Source organism: Portunus trituberculatus, chromosome 7 (genome assembly GCF_017591435.1).
Source record: "Portunus trituberculatus isolate SZX2019 chromosome 7, ASM1759143v1, whole genome shotgun sequence".
Classification (NCBI taxonomy): domain Eukaryota; kingdom Metazoa; phylum Arthropoda; class Malacostraca; order Decapoda; family Portunidae; genus Portunus; species Portunus trituberculatus.
This window is the reverse complement of record NC_059261.1, coordinates 1,490,446-1,508,742: the sequence shown is the minus strand read 5'-3', so window position 1 is coordinate 1,508,742 and position 18,297 is coordinate 1,490,446. Positions and strand designations below refer to the sequence as shown.

General features: G+C 41.2%; 1 long non-coding RNA gene across 1 annotated transcript in view; it reads right to left on the bottom strand.

Moving 5' to 3' along the window:
- The window catches only part of LOC123520475, a 22,727-nt gene extending 5,932 nt beyond the window's left edge, over positions 1-16,795 (bottom strand). The window contains exon 1 of the long non-coding RNA XR_006679263.1: positions 16,439-16,795. This is a non-coding gene — a long non-coding RNA (uncharacterized LOC123520475). The remainder of the gene's footprint in view (positions 1-16,438) is intronic.
- Between the last annotated feature and the right edge of the window lie 1,502 nt (positions 16,796-18,297).

Here is an 18,297-nt window from a genome sequence, read left to right as displayed (position 1 = left end):
TTGCATCTTTATCATATAAGTGATTTGCATGCTTTTCCTTTACGTAATACATCTTAACATGTATTATTCTGAGTCATAAGTAACTTTTCCTTGTTTAATTCATGTAATTAGAATACTATACTCATCGATATATTAGTGTATAGCGGTTGTAGTAAACCTTTTCGAGGCACCCAGGCCTCCGGTGGACCGGCCTGAATAGAGGCTTGTGAGGGTGCGTGGCGCGACCACATCGGGACACAGGTTTGTCCAACACCTCTCACATTCTTCTCCCTCAAAAAGCTCTGTATTTGATTGTGTATATATATATATATATATATATATATATATATATATATATATATATATATATATATATATATATATATATATATATATATATATATATATATTGTGAGGGGCTCCTCGGGCTGTTCTGTTGAGCAGACAACCCGCCTCCCTCTCTCCACCATTTTGTGTGCCTGCGAGCCTCGCATCAGTACCGGCCAGTCTTCAGCGGAGTTAACACATACGATCTCGGCACAGGAAGAGACACGTGTGGCTGGACTGTGCTTTATAAGTACTCATTAGTCATCGGTCGGGGAGTTGTGCTCTCCTGTTGAGTAGCTGGCTTGCTACTGGGTAGACTGTGACTGTTAGAGCAACGGGCTTGTTGCTCTAGGAGAGGTGTAGTAAGTTTGGCTACATTTCCTGTCGTGCGTTCGTCCACTCGGGTGTGGCGACGCGGAGAGACATGCTTTGTCTCGTCCTGTTTGTTTTTTTGGTGGCCGTGGTCACCAGTGCGGTTTGATGGGCGGCTGTGTGCCCCCACCATTGTTTGTATAGTATCAGTAGTATACTGTTTATAGTCTCAAGGTAGCCTTCAGCGGAGATAGACACGCACTCTCATCGGTCTGGCACAGTGTGGGAAGATTCGTGTTGCTGGGCTTCTCTTGTTGCTCATTAGTCATCGGTCTGGGAGTTGTGCCCTCCCTTGAGTAGCTGGCTTGTTACTCGGTAGACCGTGGCTGTGTAGAACAACGGGCTTGTTGTTCTGAGAAAGTGTGGCCAGTTGGGGCTGCATTTCTCGTGCGTTCGTCCACTCGGGTGTGGCGACGCGGAGAGACACGCTTTGTCTCGTCCTGTTTGTTTTGTTAGTGGCCATGGTCACCAGTGGGGTTTGGTGGGTAGCTGTGTGCCCCCATCATCTTTTGTGTAGTATCAGTAGTATACTGTATGATAGTGGTAGTAGCCATGCACACTATTGAATGCTGAGAGGCTTCATGTCGGCCAGTGGTGCATAGTTGTCGTCCGCCAGACTTGTCTGTGACGAGTATCTGGACTCCGTGTATAGCTGTTGTCACCCGTAGGTGGTGTCTGGTCTTGTGTGTACATCACTGGAAGTGCTGTACACCTCATATATCGTAGTAGTGTAGGCTAGGGGTGTCAGTCTGACAGGTGTCAGGAAGGACTTGTCGTAATAGGATAGTATAGTAATATACCGTGCGTGTTGTTCCGGTCTGTGAGTTATCACAGTCTGTGGACAAGGCATGCAGAGAGGCATTAATACTTCATAGAGAAGTGGATGGAATTGTCCTTGTGGGCGGTTTCTCTAGGGGGTATTAAGGCTTCGCCCTGTTACACAAAACATCTACCATTTATAAATTCTACATAAATGGTAGATGTTATGTGTACAGAGTCCTTAATACCCCTAGAGAAACCGCCCACAAGGACAATGCAAGTGCTTCCTAACACCTGTCAGACTGACTTCCCAGCCTACGACTACTACAACATATGATGTGAAGCGAGAACTCGAGGACGAGAACTACGCACACCTGGCCGACAGCATGAAGCCTCTCAGCATTCACTAGTGTGGGTTGTCTGCTCAGAAGCTAACAAAGATGATGGGGCACACAGCCGCCCACCAAACCCCACTGGTGACTACAGCCACCAGAAGACAAAACAGGACGAGACAATGCGTCTCTCCAACGCGTTGCCGCCACAAGACAGAATGGACACAAAACAGAAGTGCAGCCAAACCAACTACGCTTCTCCTAGAGCAACAAGCCCGTTTTTCTACAGCCACGGTCTACACGTGAAATAATAAATTAAAGGAGATTAGGACGGTGCCCCTCACAATATATCTGTGTGTGTGTGTGTGTGTGTGTGTGTGTGTGTGTGTGTGTGTGTGTGTGTGTGTGTGTGTGTGTGTGTGTGTGTGTGTGTGTGTGTGTGTGAGGCTTGGTATTGGTGTCAGCAACAGAAGTAGTATTAGTGCTAACAATAATAATATAACAATGTTTTACTATACGTATATAGAAATTACACCATTACTTCCACTCGCGCCTGCTGCTGCTGCTGCAAGATGACCTTGTTCTTCTTCATAATGGAAACTGAGTCCTTACTAATAGTACCACTACCACTACCACTACTGCTAACACTACTACTACTGTTATTACTACTACTACTACTACTACCACCTGTTACGGCCCGCCCGTAACATACTCCACTACCATCACCTCCTCCGCTTGCTACCTCGTTCGCCACCTCTCCACCTTCCTTTCCACGTCACCGTCTCATGAACCCTCCACGCCACCGTCTCATGAACCCTCCACGTCACCGTCTCATGAAGCCCCGCTACTGTCCCGAAGTTGGATTCACGCGGCCCCATTCGACTCCAGCGGAAGTGTTAAAGCAAGTTCTTGGCTTTCTGGAAGTCAGTGGAGGTCTAGGCCTCAACCAGTGAACACAACGCCTCTTGGACTACCGTGGGATCTACCTCACCCAGCACTTCACCACTGCGACACCTCATAAGTATCACTTCCCCTCCTCCGTTTTTTCAACATTGCCTCCATATAGGATTAGTATTATTGTTAGGTATTAAGTTGGGTTCTTTATTGTTGTATTTATTTCTGTGTTATATGTATATGTGTATGTCAGTTTCATATGTTTCATGTTATATCTATGTGTATGTCAGTTTCATTATTGGGTTATTAAATAGCTTTTTAAGTGCCCCCTTTGCATTTCCTCACCAGAAAGTTTAGAGGGAAGAAATAGCATATTTTTTTTAATTGTACAGTTGCTCCGCAGTTTTTGATGAATCTGATGTTGACGGGTCATTTCGCGCTTTTGAGACATTGTTGGAATAAATGGCCCAAGGATCAGTGTGTCTCCTTGTCCAGTGTGGAAACTTACAGATTATACAACGGCCTTAGTGATGAGGTGAGTATTTGAGATCAAAGGTAACATTCTGACGCCTACTTATCACTTCTGACGAATACAGACAACAGTTCCGAAAGTATGTGAAACCAGACTCTCACACCTATGTTGAATTTGCTTGTGAGACACTAAAACAATTTAAGAAATGGTTAGCTGCCCTTAACATTACCACCTTTTCGGAGTTGCTCAATCTAATGGTCCTGAAAGAATGGAAGAACAAGTTACCCTTTAATATTCTGAGGCATGTGGAAGAACTGGGAGAGAGTGATCTTATGTCTGACGCTAAAGTTGCTGATGCCTTTGCTTTGTTGATGGGATCCCTGGTAGTAGAGGTGTCGTGATCCGAGCTGTTGCACGACGTTGCACAAATTGTCTAGCTACTGGCTATAAATAGTCAAAGGTTTTTCTATCTTTAATTAACATAATATCTATACATAAGGTGTTCGATACGGCGCCGACAAGTAACAATCACAACTCTTTCTGTTGCCTTCTCCACTGCAATTATTACAATTTCTCTTACAAACATCCTTAAGAATTACATTAATCTCGTACGTATTTTCGCATCAAAACGGATTTCACTTCAAACATCATCCACTATATCTTCATAACGTATTACAACATCTGAACACGATGCTTCATTTATCCGTAAATCTCATATGTAGTGTGTACAATATTACCCCTTTTTCCCAGCTACCCGTATATAAGGATGACCTTTACTTGGTACATGAATGCAAGCAACCACATGACGTACCACCAAATATATTACCATACACATATAATTACCAGATGTTCAACAAAATGACAACGTAACACCAGAAATATAATGACAAATATTGATATTTCCACACAAGTGACTTCCCTCAAGTAATCTCTTTCTCTTGGTACCCATAAATGGAACCACGTTAACTTCGTACACAATTACACACTAGTAAATATGAGTAACTTATTCGTCAGAGCAACACATGCACATACGTAGAAGGATACAAATTCTCTTACTCATAGATGAAAAGAAGTATATAACGACGTCATTATGAACCAAAGTACAACCACATAAACCATAATAAACTAATACCACATAATACCTAAACCTCCTATCATGTTCTTCCTCCATTCTAATTTACCTCAAAAGACTGCATTGCAACTTATAAGCTCCACTTACTGGTTATATATGAAGAAAAACGCCACCCTCAGCTATGCAGCCGAGGGTGGCCCGCTTAGAAAGTTGTCCTCTCTGCTTCCTCTCTCCTCTCTCTGAATCCTCTACAATTTCCTTCAGGAACTTATGGGGGCGTGTCTTGAACACAACACGCCCCTCAGAATGTACCATTCACCAATCAAGTACAAGCTGAAGTGAACTCCACGTGTGGTATGAACAACATCCAAGACGACAACAATACCACCGGATGTTTACATGACCTGGGCTATATATATCTGCCTGGGCTGCCCTGGGTCAACTGACCTAGGTCATTAAATGTTTCCTGTTGACCTTCCTGCCCTTCCTAATCTTTTATGGCTGGATGGAACACACCGCATACTGGCGAACTATCATACTTCCATATATCTTTATGTCTTGTATCTTCATATTTCTCATTTGCACTTATGATGGGATCCCTGGGTAGTAGAGGTCGTGGTTCACTATCTAATGTTAGGTCCTCCTTTGGGGAAGGTTTTGGGGCGCGGGTGGTAAGCCGACCGGATTCTCGCCAAATGCATATAATTCCCCCTGGTGTACATACTGTAAGAAGCCAGGTCACACGATCCAAAAATGTAGACACCCAAATTGCAAGGCCTCTCAACGTCAACTTTATTGTGGCCCCTAAACCTAACACATTTGAGAACAAGAAACCAGTGGCCCTAGCTAACCCTGTCAACTCTCCTCTAGAACTTTATGACTCGTACATGTATCAAGGTAAAGTGTCCCTGACTGATGGTAAAGACAAGGCAATAAATGTCAAGGTTCTGCGTGATACAGGTGCTGCCCAATCCATCTTAAGGGAAGATGTCATCCCTAACATCAAACAGGCTTTCACTGGGGAGAAGGTGATCCTTACAGGTCTCGAATCACAGCTCTCCTATCCCTTGGCTAATATTAGCTTACAGTGCCCTTTCATTTCAGGAGAGGTTGTGGTAGCCATTAAACCTGGTGAACTGCCAGTACCGGGGTACATCTTGTACTGGGTAATGATCTTGCGGGTAACTTGGCTGTTCCAAACTTAATTGTTCTTGATTCTCCCTTAACAGAAAGTCCCACTAAGACCCTGGACGAAACATCCCCTCACTTCTTCCCAGTGTGTGCAGTCACCAGGTCTCAGTCCAAGTCCCCTGCCCTTTCACCACCTCCTCCACCAATGATTGCCTCTACTGACAACTTGTACAATAACATCATTTCAAAGGAGAATTTGATTAATGCTCAGGAACAGGATCTCACTTTGGCTAAGATCAGACATGTTGCCAGTGAGACAAAGGATATGTCTAAATTGCCTTGTTTTTATTATCAGGAAGGAGTCCTGATGCGTGCCTACAGACCTCCTGAACTGAAACAACTAGACACCTGGTCAGAAACACATCAAGTTGTCATCCCTTGTCTGTAAGACCAGCCATTATAGAACTAGCTCATGATGGATTGTCAGGTCATCTAGGCATCCAAAAAACCTACAAGAAGGCTCTTCAACATTTTTTTGGCCAGGAATGAAAAAGGATGTGTCACACTATGTAAAACATGTCACATATGTCAAATTGTGGGTAAGCCTAACGAACGCCTTGTGCCAGCTCCTCTGACGCCTATTCCAGTTCAGACGGAGCCCTTCGAAAAGATCGTTCTAGACTGCGTAGGGCCCTTACCCAAAACCAAACGAGGGAATCAGTATTTGTTAACCCTCATGGATCCCACTACCAGGTACCCTGAAGCATTCCCTCTTAAGAACATCACATCAAAGACCATTGTAAAACATCTAATACATTTTTTCACCTCGGTAGGAATTCCAAAACAAATTCAGTCTGACAAGGGTAGCAATTTCACTAGCAATTTTTTCCAACAGATAGTGAATGAGCTAAACATCGACCATGTAACCTCCTCGGCTTACCACCCCAATCCCAAGGCTGTCTGGAGCGGTTTCACCAAACATTAAAATCCATGATGAAGAAGTATTGCTTGGAGCATCAAGGAGACTGGGATGAAAGTATCTCTTTCCTTCTCTTCGCTTTAAGAGAATCTCCTCAAGATTCTTTAGGTTACTCCCCTTTTGAATTACTCTATGGTAGACAGATCAGGGGGCCTCTCAAAATATTAAAGGATCAATGGTTTACTCAAAATACTCCTTCAAGCCCCAGTGTGTCTGACTACATCAGTAACCTTAAGAATAAAATCAGTGAAGTCAGATCTTTTGCTAAATCAAACTTCCTCAAATCTCAAACTAAAATGCAACAAAATTCTCTTCCCAAATCTGTCATGAGAAGTTTCAAACCAAAAACTAAGTCCATTAAACTATGTGGTCCACACTCCTGACCGTCGTAAGGATTCCCAACTAGTTCATATCAATCTAATGAAACCTTACCACTCCAGAGAACCAGAGGACGACTTGTACCTGTATGTCTGGTAGGGAAGGAGTCTGCTCCTGTGCCTCCCGAAGAAGAGTCCGACATCGAATTCCTCTTCTCATCACCTAAAGGACGCCCCTCAAACAGCGAAATCATGTCCAACCTTCATGAGGTGTTTCTTTCCTTAACACCTTCACAACAGTCTGATCTTAAAAAGTTATTGCTAGACTTTTCAGAAATCACAGGTGACCCTCCAGGAAATTGTACTACTATCCAACATGATATAACATTATTATCTAATGACATCAAGCCTATAAGACAACCAGCCTATCGCATTTCACCCATTAAAAGACTTCATGAAAAAAGAGGTAGACTATCTGCTCTGTCATCACCTTGCAGAACCTAGTATATCCCCCTGGGCTTCTCCCTGCCTGTTAACATCTAAGCCAGATGGTAGTAGTCGATTTTGCACCGACTACAGGAAAGTAAATAAAGTGACAGTGCCAGACTCCTACCCATTGCCCTTGATAGAGGACCTTATAGATAGTATAGGAGTAGCCAAATTTGTAACCACTATAGATTTACTTACAGGTTACTACCAGATTGCCCTCTCGGATGAGGCCCGAATAATATCCGCCTTCATCACCCCCTTCGGGCTATACCAATACACAGTGATGCCCTTCGGCTTGTCTAATGCTCCCGCCACCTTCCAGAGGGCTATAAATTACATCACCCAGGACTTGGAGGGAACATCTGCCTATCTGGACGACCTGGTGGTGACTTCGGACGACTGGGTGACACATCTGACTCGTCTCCGGAGGCTGATGGGTCGGTTGCAGGAAGCCAGTCTTACAATCAATCTGGCCAAGTCCACCTTCGGGAAGTCTACGGTGGTCTACCTAGGACATGTAGTGGGGAACGGCAAGGTTTGCCCCAAGAGAGCCAACATAAAGGCCATCCTTGGCTTCCCTGTCCCTACCACCAGAAAGGTCTCATGAGGTTCTTGGGGATGGCTGGTTTCTACAGACGATTCTGTAGGAACTTCTCCCCCCTCACAGACCTTATCAGCACTTCAGTCCCCTTCCACTGGACCCCGACCTGTAACCAAGCCTTCCAACATCTCAAGGCGTTCCTCTCCTCGGGGCCAGTGGTCTGGACGCCAGATCACTCCCGCCCCTTCCATCTACAAGTGGACGCGAGTGGAGTTGGAGTGGGTGCTGTCCTCCTTCAAGCAGACCCTACAAGCAGCATCCTCCATCCCATCGCCTATCACTCCACCAAACTGAAGAAACACCAACTCAACTACTCCACCATCGAGAAGGAGGCTCTGGCACTCGTCCTGGCGCTCCAACGTTTTGAGTGCTACCTTCATCCTGGTCCTCAAACTACGAAGGTCTTCACCGATCACAACCCTCTGGCCTTCCTTCACGCCATGAAGAACCGAAACCAACGCATTCTTAGGTGGGCCTTGTTAACTCAACCCTTCAACTTGGAAGTCCACCATATCAAGGGGGTGGACAACATCATCGCCGACGCCTTATCAAGATCTCCGTCTCACCTCCTTCATGAGCCCATTACGGAGGTCTTAGGGGGGAGGAAATGTTACGGCTCGCCCGTAACATACTCCACTACCATCACCTCCTCCGCTTGCTACCTCGTTCGCCACCTCTCCACCTCCCCTTCCACGTCACCATCTCATGAACCTTCCACGGCACCGTCTCATGAACCCTCCACGTCACCGTCTCATGAAGCCTGCTACTGTCCCGAAGTTGGATTCACGCGGCCCCATTCGACTCAAGCGGAAGTGTTAAGCAAGCTCGGCTTTCTGGAAGTCAGTCGAGGTCAGGCCTCAACCAGTGAACACAACGCCTCTTGGACTACCGTGGGATCTACCTCACCCAGCACTTCACCACTGCGACACCTCATAAGTATCACTTCCCCTCCTCCGTTTTTCCACATTGCCTCCATATAGGATTAATATTATTGTTAGGTATTAAGTTGGGTTCTTTATTGCTGTATTTATTTCTGTGTTATATGTATATGTGTAATGTGTATGTCAGTTTCATATGTTTCATGTTATATCTATGTGTATGTCAGTTTCATTATTGGGTTATTAAATAGCTTTTTAAGTGCCCCTTTTACATTTCCTCACCAGTTGAACCTGCAGTGTTTTTTTTTTTTTACTGTTATTGTTCACTGGCTCCCTGATGCCAATCTTACCCGTTTAACCGGTGAACGTAACACACCTAACACATTGTTGCCAAGCCCACGGTAACTGAAAACCACTCTCTCTCTCTCTCTCTCTCTCTCTCTCTCTCTCTCTCTCTCTCTAACACACATACTGTGTGATCAGCAGACACCGTGATGGTGGAGATATTTGGGTGTGTCTCCTTTCACGTGTAGCCCCTGTTCACCTAGCAGTGAGTAGGTACGGGATGTAAATTGAGGAGTTGTGACCTTGTTGTCCTGGTGTTTGGTGTGTGCCTGGTCTCAGGCCTATCCGAAGATCGGAAATAATGAGCTCTGAGCTCGTTCCGTAGGGTAACGTCTGGCTGTCGCGTCAGAGACTGCAGCAGATCAAACAGTGAAACACACAGGAGTACAGGATGTGATTAAGAAGGAAGTACAGGCATGGAGAGTCAAAGATAAGAAAGACAAGGATAATTTTCAGGAGGTGATTCAGGAACAACTAAAAGAAAGAGATGAGAATATGGCAAACAAAATGATAGAAGTCCTTAAGGAAAAAGAAAATCTAGTAAGGGAAATTGCAGAAAAGAAAAAGAGTGTAATCATATTTGGACTGAAATAAAAAAAAACGTAAAATACAGACCAAGAAGGGAAAAAGAGGAAACGAAATCAGTCAAAGACCTACTAAAGAATCTAAACGACGAGGATAGGAAAAAACTTAGAAGAGGAAGTAGAAAAAATACACAGAATGGAGACCATATCAAGAAGGAACAACGAGACCAATTAAGATACTACTGTACCAAAATCACAAGCAAAAACAGAAGGAATATTAAATAGAACAACAAAACTCAGAGAAACAAAAGGATGCAAGGATATATATATATATATATATATATATATATATATATATATATATATATATATATATATATATATATATATATATATATATATATATATATATATATATATATATATATATATATATATATATATATATATATATATATATATATATATATATATATATATATATATATATATATATATATATATATATATATATATATATATATATATATATATATACAAATATATATATATATATATATATATATACATATACAAAGAACTGGCAGCAGTAAGGGAAAAATAATAATGAAAGGTCAGAGGAGAATTTTTTTTTTTTTTTTTTTTTTGGGGGGGGGGGAGAAATCTAGGAGACAGGATAAGGAAATGGTATATAAAAGAGAAGGAAGAGAAATAAGTGGAACAAATTTAACTAAAAGTGATAAAGGCAAGAGACTAAAAATGATGCATATGAACATAGACGCAGTTCTATCAAGTAAATTAGAATTAAGAGATTATATAAAGAAAAACAAAACTAAATGAGGCAATCAAAATAGACATAGATAAATTGATATAATGTATGGAGAAGAGACAGAGGGAGTATAGGAGGAGGAGGAGTCATGATGATGTTAAGGAAGGAGATGGTGGTAAACCAAGTGGAATGTGGGGAAGGAAAAGCAGAAGTACTGTATGTTAAGATGCATATTAATAAAAAAGAGTTAACAATCATTGGAACATATGTGCCACCAAAAACAAATTCATGGACCAATCAAGAATATAAAGACATGATAGATGACACAATAAGGAGTCTAACGAGAGTCATTAAAGAAAGGAGAAAAGTGATATTAGTAGGAGATTTCAACTGCAAAGAAGTGGACTGGGAAAATTATGAAAGTGGTATGGGGGAAGAAGCCTGGGGAGAAAGATTCCTGAACATAATGATAGACAATATGATAGACCAAAGAGTAAAGGAAAACACAAGATTCAGAGGAAACGACAAGCTGGCGAGATTGGACCTGGTTCTTACAAGGGGTATACAAATGAACGATGATATAAGATATAAGTGCCCATTGGGAAAGAGTGACCATGTAATATTAGAAATGGATATAGAAGAGGGAAAGGAAGATAGAGACGAATCCTACAAAGAAGACACATAAAATTACAGGAAGGCTGATCATGAGAATCTAAAGAACTATTTCAAACACGTTAACTGGGAGATGAAAAACTCAGAGACGGTGCAAGAGAAATATAACTTACTTTTGGAAATATACAAAACAGAAGTCAGGGAATATGTCCTGAAATATAGACCTAAAGAAGAAGGAAAGAAATATTGGTTTAATGCAAGGTGTGCTAGGGCAAAGGAGAAAAGAGATGGAGCATGGAAAAGGTGGAGGAGAAATAGAAATCCAGTAAATAAGGAAAACTTCAAGGCAGCGAAAAATGAATATGTTAAGGTGAGGAAGGAAGAGGAAAGGAACTATGAAAAGGACATTGTCGAAAAATGTAAGGAGCAACCGAAATTGTTCTACAGATTCATAAATGGAAAAGTAAGACAAAGAGAAACAATAGAAAGGTTAAAAGGAGAGAATAGGATAGTGGAAGACCCAAAAAGTATGGCAGAACTGTTAAATACTAAATTCCAGGAGGTCTTTACAAAGGAATCCAAATTTGTAAGGCCACAGGGCAATAGAGAGAGACAGTCTATATGAAAGATTAAAGTAACCAAGCTTGAAATAAGAGTTCATGACGGAAGTACATGAAGAGAAGGCAATGGGACCGGATGAAGTCTCAGGCAGAATACTGAAAGAATGTAGGAAGAACTAGCAAGGCCTATATACAACATCATAAAATGTTCAATAGAAAATGGAACAGTAGCAGTAGAATGGAAAAGAGCTGAGGTGGTTCCCATATATAAGAGCGGAAGGAAGGAAGAACCTTTAAATTACAGAACAGTATCACTAACTAGTATAATATGCAAGATGTGTGAAAGGGTAATGAAGAAACAATAGATCGAGTTCCTTGAAGACAACAAATTATTATCAAATAGCCAATTTGGTTTTAGAAAAGGTCGGTCGTGTGTAACAAATTTACTGAGTTTCTACTCTAGAATAGTTGATAGAGTACAAGAGAGAGAGGGATGGGTTGACTGTATTTATTTAGATTTAAAAAAGGCATATGACAAAGTGCCACATGCAAAATTACTGTGGAAGTTAAAGGAGAAGCACATTGAGACGGATAGAAAATTATTTGAGGGGGAGAGAAATAAGGACGGTAGTTAAAGATTTGAAGTCCAAGTGGAGAGTAATAGAAAGCGGAGTGCCGCAGGGGTCAGTATTGGCGCCAATACTTTTTCTCATATATGTAAACGACATGCCAGAAGGAGTGAACAGCTACATAAATATGTTTGCGGACGATGCGAAACTGTGCAGAGTTGTAAAGCAATAGGAGGATTGTGAAATACTGCAGAAAAACCTAAATAAAATCTGGGAATGGAGTAAAAAGTGGGAAATGGAATTCAATGCGGACAAAAGCCATGTCATGGAAATGGGAAAGAGTGAAAGATGACCCGTGGGAATCTATGAGATGGGAGGAGGAGTAGAACTGGCGAAAGTAAAAAGGGAAAAACTTGGGAGTGACAATGGAAGAAAACAATCAACCGGTAAGCCATATTGATAAAATTTTCAGAGAGACATAATTTGCTAAGGAATATTGCAGTAGCATTTCACTACATGGACAAAGAAATGATGAAGAAATTGATAAGTACATAATAAGACCCAGATTGCAATATGCAGGAGTAGTATGGACCCCCCTTAAAAAGAAACACATAAGGAAGTTGGAGATAATACAAAAAAAGGCTACAAGAATGGTTCCAGAATTTTAAGGGATGACATACGAGGAGAGACTAAAGGCTATGTATCTACCAACCCTAGAAGAGAGAAGGGAGAGAGGGGATCTGATACAGGTTTATAAATTGATCAACGGAATGGACCAAGTGGATAATGAGAAACTGATCCTGAGAGAAGAATATGACATTCGAAGCACAAGATCGCATAGTAAAAAGATGAGAAAGGAAAATTGTCTCAGATGTAAAAAAATATAGTTTCCCACAAAGATGTGTTGAGACGTGGAACAGTTTGAGTGAAGAAGTGGTTTCACCAACGAGTGTGCATTGTTTTAAAGAAAAATAGGATAAGTGTAGATATGGAGACGGGGCCACATGAGCATAAAGCCCAGGCCCTGTAAAACTACAACTTGGTAAATACACACTAACGCACCGGGGTGTTGGTTGCAGGGGCCCGTTAAGGGGAGGCTGGCATGCAGGCAGCGCCGCAGCGGCAGGATATATGGTGCAACACAGACGAAACCTTGTATCTCTACACTACACAATACACAGTGGCTGTAACGTGTTAATTATGTAATGTGTGGTGTTATAAGAGCGACATCTTTCTCTAGGACGGTAGCAGCACAAACATCTGTGTTTCACTGTTTGATCTGCTGCAGTCTCTGACGAGACAGCCAGACGTTACCCTACGGAACGAGCTCAGAGCTCATTATTTCCGATCTTCGGATAGGCCTGAGACCAGGCACACACCACACACCGGAACAAGGTCACAACTCCTCGATTTACATCCCGTACCTACTCACTGCTAGGTGAACAGGGGCTACACGTGAAAGGAGACACACCCAAATATCTCCACCCGGCCGGGGAATCGAACCCCGGTCCTCTGGCTTGTGAAACCAGCGCTCTAACCACTGAGCTACCGGGCGTGTGTGTGTGTGTGTGTTTTGGTACGGGCGTGAGCAGCTACACTCACTTTCTGACAATCACTTCTAGGCGCGGCGGCTGAGCAGGGCTGCCACTCTAAATTTTCATTCCACCCTACCACTCGCGCGCATTTCCCCCTCCTTTGACCTACGACTCATGCACATTTTTCCTTACTTTCACATACATCAATCCCAAAATTCCTTTTTGAACATGCATATATTATTGTGTGAAAATAAACGTATTTATACTTTTTGCAGTTTTATTCTTTTACTACAGAAGAAATAAAAAAAACTTTCTGGTTTCGAAAAATTAACTTTTCTTCAGTATATAATCATGTCAGACTGGACGATGTACGCGGGAATAAGCGATCGACTCTCGTCCTAATGGAGCACCTCGCCACATTGCACCATACTCCTACATGTTGCGTCAGATAATATATATATATATATATATATATATATATATATATATATATATATATATATATATATATATATATATATATATATATATCGCGGTGGCGAGTGGACGTAGGTCTTACGTAGGTTAATTTATAAAGTTAGTGATAAAATGTCTGAAAATTTATATGGCTTTATGAAGGGGCGTGCTACTAGTGACTGTTTTGTACACTGCTTAGCTAACACTAGTGCTACTTGTCAAGTCTATGTGGATTTGAAAGGTGCATTTGACAAAGCTAATAAGGAAGTCATACTAGAAGAACTTGTATTAAAGCGTGTCAAAGGAAAGTTATTAGGATGGATACGTGACTACTTGAGTTGTAGAAAAGGTAAAGTCTGGTTACAAGGCATATCATCAGAAGAGGAAACATTTGAGTTGGGTACCCCTCAAGGGGGTGTTTTAAGTCCTATGTTGTACAATATACTTATGGATAAGATTGCTAGATTTGAATTTACACAGGGTACCAAAGTTATCATTTATGCTGACGACATACTTATGCAATGTGATTCTCCTAAAACACTTAGCAAGGCTGTAAATGAGCTTGAACAACTATGTGTGTCCATGGGGCTTGTCATAAATGAAAATAAAACTAAGTTTCAAGCAAAACAGAAGAAGTGTAGGAAACCTATTGTAAATGGTGTGAAGATTGAGCGTGTCCTTAACTATAAATATCTGGGTGTACAATTAGGTTACAGGAATGCGAATTATTGTATTGAATATGTTAAAAATATGTGTGTAATTAGACTAGCACCTCTCAAAGTTCTAGCGAAAAAAGGGTCAGGTGTTGGTGTGCCTGTTCTTAGAATGTTTTATATATATGTGATTAGATCTCTTATAGACTATGCTTCCCTTGTGTTGGTTCAATTCAATTCTCAGCAGCTTAGATGTCTAGAAGTTATATAAAACAAAGCCATGAGAGTAATTTTAGGATGTGCTACTACAACTAAGATAGAGGTATTAAGGAGAGAATTGAGTCTACCCAGTGTTGTTAGGAGAATAGAAAAAATAACGTGCCGTACAGTATGTCGTATAGTGTGTAATGGTACAAACTCTCTCCAAAGAGATATAGTGACTTTATGTAATGGTGATGATGTAACCAACAACCCATACCTTCGCAAAATTTGTAGGGTTTTGCAGAACTTTGATGTTATGGATGAATTTAAGGTGCTTATAAAAAGAAATTGCTGTACTGCTTGGAGTTCATATAATGTTAATATTGATATTGAAAAGCTAAGTAAACCAAAAGAACAGTGGTGTAAATATGAGCTTAAAGCACACTTTCTTGAAAAGTTGTTGCAGTACCCACGTAGAAGGGTGGTACATGTGTATTGTGATGGCTCAGTTGAGGGGTACCAAGACAGGATGTGTGGTGTTTGTACGGGAATTTTCTACTCCTGATGAATTTAAAGACTATGAATTTTCAAAGAGATTGCCTAATAACCTGTCATCAACCAGAACCGAACTATATGCTATCCTGGAAGGCCTTGATATTGTTTCATGCATGGGTAAAAATATTCATTTTTTCATTGATAGTCAGAGTGCATTGTATGAGCTTGTGTCTTCCTCCCCTGCAGACTGTGATATTACAAACAGGTGTTTAACTGTTATACATAATCTGGAAAAAACAATATACATGTATATTTTATATGGGTTCCATCCCATATAGGCTTATATCTTAATGAAAAAGCAGATAGTCTTGCTCGAAGAGCAGTTAGAGATGATGACAGCGTACCTGATAGTGAATGTACATATAGTCGCCCAAGGTCAATCCTTAGAACTAATGTTTTTGCTACCATTGATAATGATCTTGATAAATGTTGTGAGATGGGTAATGCAAGTAGTAGGCATTATAAGCAGATTTTAAATAATTCAAAGGAGTATACATATGGCAGACACAGTCACATGATGGACTTAATTACTATGACACTTAGACTTGGATATAAATATTATTGGGAGGTTTGTAGAGGAGCTGAACCTGAGCCTTGTGCTTTATGTGCAAGGCAGGGAGGTCACTCACTACAGCACTATGTACAATACTGCCCACTAATTGAAGAGTTCAGACTGCAGGGACACTGGAACCTTTATGATATGATCATTTATTTCGTAGATAATAATGTCATACCCAAAATCATTAAAAAGTATCCACTGTTTGCCTATAGATGGTAAATAATGTGATACTGCAATAATATTTGTATTTTCTGTAATTTTTTTTTTTTTTTTCGTTAAAATTGTACTGTACAATATTGTAATACTAACGGTTTAGGGAATAGTTGGCAAGATCCGACTTTTTCCTTTGTTGTAAAACAACAATAAAACTATTGAATTGAATTGAATTGGGATTTGCCCTACCGTAGTGAGGCGCCATCAAGAGATCAAGGTCCGGTATACATAAAACATTCTAAAAGCTCCACCTAATGGAACCCTTAACTTCGAAAATGTACTCACTATTAGGATCGAGCTGGACTTGTAGCTAATGCAGAGAAACGTAAAAGTTGACTCGTAATCTGTAAGCAGAGCGATGTAACACTTCTCTGAAGAGTGAAGAGTGCTCTACGCGATGTGTTTTCCGCTACTATGATACCAATACGTTTTCTACATTTAAAAAAAATAAAAACTCATATCACAATAATAAGGACATTGTGGTAAATTATTATCACTTTGAAATAAAAACAAAATATTTTCTTAATGTATGTCTACCGGAAATGAGAAACTATCAATATCTTATACCTCGGGAACAATATGTGTGGATTTTACCGTGGCGGCAGACGGTGCCAAGACCCAAAAACAACACCGATCTGCGGTCTCCACACGACACCACAGTACCAGCACGCTCAGTCACCAGGCGCCACACCAACAAATCACCAAGAAGAAGGCCCCAACAAATCACCAAGAAGAAGAAGGCCCCAACAAATCACCATGAAGCCCGTCGCGGTAAAAATGCGTAAGAAATCTCTTTTATTGGCACCAACAAGCTTGGGGGTCTGTGGGGAATCGGGGATTTTTTGGGTGGGGAGCGTAACCTAACCTAACCAGCCCCCCAGGACACCCCCACAACACTAACCTAACCCTAACATAAACCTAACCTAACTGGGGGGCTGCGGGACCCCCCTACAACACTAACCTAACCCTAACATAAACCTAATCTAACGTAACCTAACCTAAACGGGGGGCTGCGACATCCGGACCCCCCCCTACAACACTAACCTAACCCTAACATAAACCAAACCTAACATATCCTTGCTTTGGGGCAGCTTCCCTCCCCCCCACTGGTTCTCTTATAGCTCCACACAATATGCCCTATCTCTACCAATGCCCTTCCTCACAATACCTTCACGAAAGGATGAAGTCCTGGCTGGTCCTCTTCTCGATTGTACACTGACTTGCACCTCAGGAGCGATGATTTCCCAGTAATCAAATTCGCAACCTTTCCGCTGTACTTGACAGCAAACTCCAGCAAACCGAGATCACAGTCTTAACAGCGTGTCATGGCGGGTGCAGGGTGCAGTGTATCCCTTACAAAGATATAAGGCAGAGAAACAGGAAGCCATTATGGTGGACTCATGAGATAGGTAGCCAGATCAGAGAGAAGAAGAGGGCATACAGAGAGTTGCAGAAAAGTGGGGAAGATGTAGATTTGATTAGGTACAGACAGGTCAGGGATGATTTGAGTAAGGTTATAAAAAAAAGTAAAAGGCAGGCAGAGATAAAACTAGCTAGAGCTGGGAGTAAAGATCCCAAAAAATTATATAGTTATTACAAGGTCAGTGATAAAAGAAATAAGGATAGGATTGGACCACTCAGAAAAGATGGTGTAGTAGTGGATCAAAATGAAGACATAGTAGAATTATTGAATGAACAATTTTCTTCAGTATTTACTAGGAAAGAATAGGAAATCCTGTTACAAACAGTGCGATGAGTAGTTTAAGAGCTTTAGAAAATATTGATATAAAACCGGGAATTATTAGGAAATTTATTCTTGAACTAGACGATAGGAAAGCTAGTGGTCCTGATGAGCTACATGCCAGAGTACTTAGGGAGGGTGTAGACAGTATTTCTGAAGCACTTAAGTTAATCTTTGAAAGATCACTTAGGTTTGCTGAGATACCTCAGGACTGGAAGTTAGCTAATGTTACTCCAATATTTAAAAAGGTAGGAAGGATGATGCGAATAATTATAGACCGATCAGTTTAACTAGTATAGTATGTAAGATACTAGAGAAAATCATTAAGGGTAGTATTTGGGAGCATTTAAATGAGAATAGATTAATTAGAGATACCCAACATGGCTTTAGATCAGGGAGGTCC